The sequence below is a fragment of the Eretmochelys imbricata genome, chromosome 1, assembly GCF_965152235.1.
Source record: "Eretmochelys imbricata isolate rEreImb1 chromosome 1, rEreImb1.hap1, whole genome shotgun sequence".
Lineage (NCBI taxonomy): Eukaryota > Metazoa > Chordata > Testudines > Cheloniidae > Eretmochelys > Eretmochelys imbricata.
The window spans coordinates 3697331-3703298 of record NC_135572.1 but is presented as its reverse complement, the minus strand read 5'-3'; the positions used below and the strand labels follow the sequence as shown (position 1 = coordinate 3703298).

Sequence of the window (5968 nt, the reverse complement as noted above, 5' to 3'; positions counted from 1 at the left end):
CAGACTAGGGACCGAATGGCTAGGCAGCAGTTCTGCGGAAAAGGACCTAGGGGTGACAGTGGATGAGAAGCTGGATATGAGTCAGCAGTGTGCCCTTGTTGCCAAGAAGGCCAATGGCATTTTGGGATGTATAAGTAGGGGCATAGCGAGCAGATCGAGGGACATGATCGTTCCCCTCTATTCGACATTGGTGAGGCCTCATCTGGAGTACTGTGTCCAGTTTTGGGCCCCACACTACAAGAAGGATGTGGATAAATTGGAGAGAGTCCAGCGGAGGGCAACAAAAATGATTAGGGGACTGGAACACATGACTTATGAGGAGAGGCTGAGGGTACTGGGATTGTTTAGTCTGCAGAAGAGAAGAATGAGGGGGGATTTGATAGCTGCTTTCAATTACCTGAAAGGGGGTTCCAAAGAGGATGGCTCTAGACTGTTCTCAATGGTAGCAGATGACAGAACGAGGAGTAATGGTCTCAAGTTGCAGTGGGGGAGGTTTAGATTGGATATTAGAAAAAAACTTTTTCACTAAGAGGGTGGTGAAACACTGGAATGCATTGCCTAGGGAGGTGGTAGAATCTCCTTCCTTAGAGGTTTTTAAGGTCAGGCTTGACAAAGCCCTGGCTGGGATGATTTAACTGGGAATAGGTCCTGCTTCGAGCAGGGGGTTGGACTAGATGACCTTCTGGGGTCCCTTCCAACCCTGATATTCTATGATTCTATGATTCTATTCTTGGACTGGTGACGATGGAGGCGTATCTCAGAGGGGGTCAGATGGTGAGATATCTATCCAAGGCCATGGCCAGAAACACCGAAGATTCCAGGAAGGGAAATGAAAGAGCAAAATAAAACTGAGCAAAACAGGCATCAAATTGAATTGCTCCGGAATTAAACCAGAATATACGCAGCACTATTGGCATCATGGACAGAGACAAACCCAGGTCGCTGACAGCCAGCGTAGAAAGGAAATAGCCCACATGGGCTCATGCAGGCTTGGAGCTGTGTTTTATGACAAACAGAAACATGCAGTTTCCTACAAGTGATTTGATGTAAATAGAAGAGAAAGGGAGGGAAAGCCAGAGGCGAGCAGCTTCCAGCTGCCGGATGCCCATCAGGATGAATGTGGAAGGAGCCGCGCTGGTGCTGTTGAAAGATAACGTGGTATACGGGGGATAATCTGTATTAAAATGAACAAGTGAACAATAAGTGGTGAAAAGGAAATGTACAATGGAGCAACAAAACAAATGTATGTAAAGCCCAAACCTAAGCTAGCTGAATGCAGATTTACAGGAGGGTTAGAGATGGAAGATATACCAGAGGATTCCCTGTTCTGCCTCGAGTCACAGCACAGGCATGCTGGGAACATGCCACCAGGCATACATATGATGCACTTTACTATAGAAATGAATTATAGTCTCTACCCCATAAACCCCATTCCTTTTCTTCCAAAGTGCAACATCATCTCCTGGTATTTGGAAAGTGTGCAGGGAAAACCTTCAAAAGGATTGTTTGGTCACTGAATAAATATTACATGTATGAAAAATTGGGGGGAAACCGAACTGTGTATTTTAGTGTAACCTCCAGCTCCATTATCGGCACAGGGAAGCTTTCGGAAAAAGGGATGTATAAGACTAGAATGTCCAGACTGAAAGAGGCTCTGCTTTCAAGGATCGGAAACAACCGTGGATAATCTAGTACATTTTCAGAACCATATAAACAGGTGACAGCGATTTCATTCTGGATGCAGACTGGAGAACTGAAGGAAAAGCACTAGCCGTCAAAGGGGCTCTGGTGTCTTCTGAATGGCAAATGCCCTAATCTGCTGGCTAAGAACTGAATGATGGATGCAGCAGCTCGGCACCTGCATTCTCTGTAAAGGATGTAAAGGCTCGATCCAAACCACTGTGGAGTCAGCGGGAGTCTGTACTTTGACTTCACGGGTCTTTGAATCAGGCCCTGACAGCCCTGGGTCAAAGGACAGAGATTTTGCTTTTATACATGGAAAACCTGCCCCACAGTGAGAGACTTAATAAGATGAACCCGAGCACTGAATGGGGGAGACACTGCTGGGAGTAAGCGGCTCTGTAGTCTCGCAGACAAAGCAGAACAAGATCCAGCCAGTGGTTGGAACTGAAGCTAGACAAATTCAGACACAAAATAAGGTCCCAACCACTGGAGCAGTTTATTGAGAATTCTCCAGCGCTGGGAATCTTTGTATTCCGCCGGGGATTCTTCCTAAGCGCGGGCTGCAGTTGCCAGAGAACTGAGGCGCTTGACATAGGAACTGCGAGGAGAGAGTCTAAGTCTTGTGCTACACAGGGGGGGGCGGCTAGATGAGCTGGCAATTGATGAACCATAGGAAAAAGCACAATTAACAAGTAAAGGAAGCAAACATGGGGTAACAGCTCCTATGTAAACTCGGTTTCAGAGTAGCAGCCGTGTTAGTCTGTATCCGCAAAAAGAAAAGGAGTATTTGTGCCACCTTAGAGACTAACCAATTTATTTGAGCATGAGCTTTCGTGAGCTACAGCTCACTTCATCGGATGCATACCGTGGAAACTGCAGAAGACATTATATACACACAGAGACCATGAAACAATACCTCCTCCCACCCCACTCTCCTGCTGGTAATAGCTTATCTAAAGTGATCATCAAGTTGGGCCATTTCCAGCACAAATCCAGGTTTTCTCACCCTCTGCGCCCCGCCCACAAACTCACTCTCCTGCTGGTATAGCCCATCCAAAGTGACCACTCTCTTCACAATGTGTATGATAATCAAGGTGGGCCATTTCCAGCACAAGTCCAGGTTTTCTCATCCCCCCTCCCCCCGCCCCCCCCCACACACACAAACTCACTCTCCTGCTGGCAATAGCTCATCCAAACTGACCACTCTCCAAGTTTAAATCCAAGTTTAACCAGAACGTCTTGGGGGGGGGGGGTTAGGAAAAAAACAAGAGGAAATAGGCTACCTTGCATAATGACTTAGCCACTCCCAGTCTCTATTTAAGCCTAAATTAATAGGATCCAATTTGCAAATGAATTCTGGAATTCAAGGTGCCACAAGTCCTCCTTTTCTTTTCACTTAAGGTGAGCTATTACCAGCAGGAGAGCGGGGGGGGGGGGGTGAACCTTTTGTAGTGATAAACAAGGTGGGCCATTTCCAGCAGTTGACAAGAACATCTGAGGAACAGCGGGAGGTGGGGGGAATAAACATGGGGAAATAGTTTTACTTTGTGTAATGACCCATCCACTCCCAGTCTCTCTTCCAGCCTAAGTTAATTGTATCCAGTTTGCAAACTAATTTCAATTCAGCAGTCTAACCCTAATGGGAGGAGTGAACTGATACTCTCAGTTGTGTCCTGCCAAAGACGGGCAGGGTAAAAACAGGAGAAGCCAAGCATGGTAGAACCAAAGGAGCTCTGAGGTGGTTGCCAGAACCCCTGGCATGCGTGTGGGGGTAAATGCTGATCACAAAAGTACCTGTGTTAATGCAGCTGCGTTATCCCACCATCTTGCCTGTATTTCCCTCCCCCTGAAACCCTTCATTGGCACCAAGCAGTTTTTCTGCCCTGGTGGACACAGTCACGGTGCCTGTGCGACTCTGAGTGTGCGGACTCCACCCCGAAATGGGGGGAGTGGATGCGACCCCATCTGCTGCGGAGAGGTGGCTGCTTCCCCCCCCCGGCCCGAGGCCAGGCTGAACTGCAGTGCCCCACACACCAGCCCTGGCTCACTATGCAGCACGAAGAGTGCGGGGAAACCACCTGGAGAGCTGGCTTCCAGATCCCCACGTTTATTGGCTAGGTGCGAACACACCAGACCAGCTGTCTCTGGGCCCTGCCGCCCCAGCGGGGTTCTGCTGGCTTTTGACAGGGAAGACACTAGAGGACACGCAAACTATTGAAAGAGATATTACCCAGTTCCCATCCGCTCCAGCTACAATCAAGCTCTACGGGTGAACCCTCCCCCTCCCCCTCCCCCCGTGCAGGGACCCGGCATATGTGATTGTCACACACATATCACCACACTGGGCCAAACCCTGCTCTAATTGACAGCAATGTAATCCTGAATCCATTTCATGCAGGTAATGCAGGTGCTCTGGATGTCACGGACATCAGCTCAGCAGCCCTATACACACTGTGGTGTCCCCGGTCACTGGGAAAAGGGGTTTTCTTTGGCCTTTGTTTTCTAGCCTCTTCTAGCACAAAGAGCTTACTAACCCTGGCAGTAAAACAGTGGGATCTTCAGAATATGAACCAGAAGACACATTTGTAACAGGGAGCGCGATTCACCATTGAAACACACTGCCAAGGAAAGCGGTGCACTCTACTCTTTCAGTCTACAAATCAGGTCTGGATCCTTTCTCAAAACGATTAATGAAACTCAAGTAATTGGGCTTAACACGGGGGTAAGCGGGTGAAATGTAAGGGCCTGTGATAGCCAGGAGGTCAGTTTAGGAATTAGCAGCTCTGAGCAGACAGCTGAAAATTCCAGGAGAGTTTTCAGGGGCTGCACCTTTGAGGATCGAATGTTTTCAGCACCCTGGCCCAGATCGGCTGGGTTTTCACCCTGTAAATGATGGGGTTCAATGTGGGTGGAACCAGCATGTAGAGGTTGGCAAGAAGAATGTGGATGTGGCGGGGGACACTGCGCCCAAAGCAATGGCTTAAGAACGAGAAGAAGGCCGGTATGTAAAATATTAATATGATGCAGAAGTGGGAGTCGCAGGTGCGAAGAGCTTTGCGCCGGGCGTCCTTGGAGGGAAGCTGGAAGACGGCCCTGAGGATCAGAGCGTAGGACACAGCGATAAAGATAATATCTAACCCTATGGCTTAGAAAGGGACAATCAAACCGTACACAATAATGACTGTGATGTCGGCACAGGCCAGCCGGGCTATGCCCATGTGCTCACAGTAGGTGTGATGGACGATGTGGTGACCACAGTGTGGTAACCTTTTAAGGAACAAGACAAATGGGAGGGCCACACACGCGCTCCTGAGAATGCTTGCTCCCCCTATTCTCCTTACCAGGGGCTTTGTTACTACAGCTCTGTACCTCAGGGGGATCACAGGTGGCAAGGTACCGATCAAATGCCATGGCCAGCAGGATGGCCAACTCCAGAGCAAAAACCGCATGGACAAAGAACATCTGGGTGAGACAGGCAGCAATTTCCCCAGCCTTGAACCAGACCATGAGCAACATTTCTGGCACCGTGGTGGAACTGAGAATGAGATCCGAGGTAGCCAACATGGAAAGGAAAAGGTACACGGGCTGCTGCAGGCTTCGCTCCACCAGTACGACTACGAGCACCCCGGTGTTCCCGAGCAGAGAAACGATGTACATGGAGCACAAGGGAACAGAGATCCAGATGTGGGCCGCTTCCAGCCCTGGGATGCCCAGCAGGATGAAGAGGTGTGAGCCAATGTCAGTACTGTTGATAGCTGACATGGCAGGCGTCCTGTGTCCTAGGCCACTTCCGAAAATTTTGCTCCCTGCAAGATCAAGAGGAGGAGAAATTTCGCATTTAGCTGGCAGTTGAAGATAATCTTATTGCTGAAACGCTTCTGTCAAGGTACCTCTCTGGGCTCCTGCTATCTGCGCTCCTCCTGTTTGCATATGGCTTTATCTTCCCCACGCCCCTGGGAGGCCGGTCAGTATTACCATCCTCATTTCATGAGGCACATAGAGATTAACACCCCGACTAAACTCACAGATATCAGCGACTTTGTACATGAGTGCACTTCCACTGAGTTCAATGGGAAGTGGGCATAGTTACTTAGACCTGTGATTTCAGAGGCAGGGCCTTAATTCGTAAAGGAAGATTAAAAACATAACATTCCCCTCCCGCAAATAGTAAACAATTGTCTAGTTAAGCCTCCGGTGTACAGCTGGTCTGAGTATCTCCGGCTATGAGCCGAGTAATAATAAATACCTGTGCGTGGTTGGGGTAAGCGCTCACCGGCAGGTCAGG

General features: G+C 49.1%; 1 pseudogene; it reads right to left on the bottom strand.

The window, feature by feature from the left end:
- Positions 1 to 4128: 4128 nt before the first annotated feature.
- On the bottom strand, positions 4129 to 5513 carry LOC144278106 (olfactory receptor 52D1-like; annotated as a pseudogene).
- Positions 5514 to 5968: the final 455 nt, after the last annotated feature.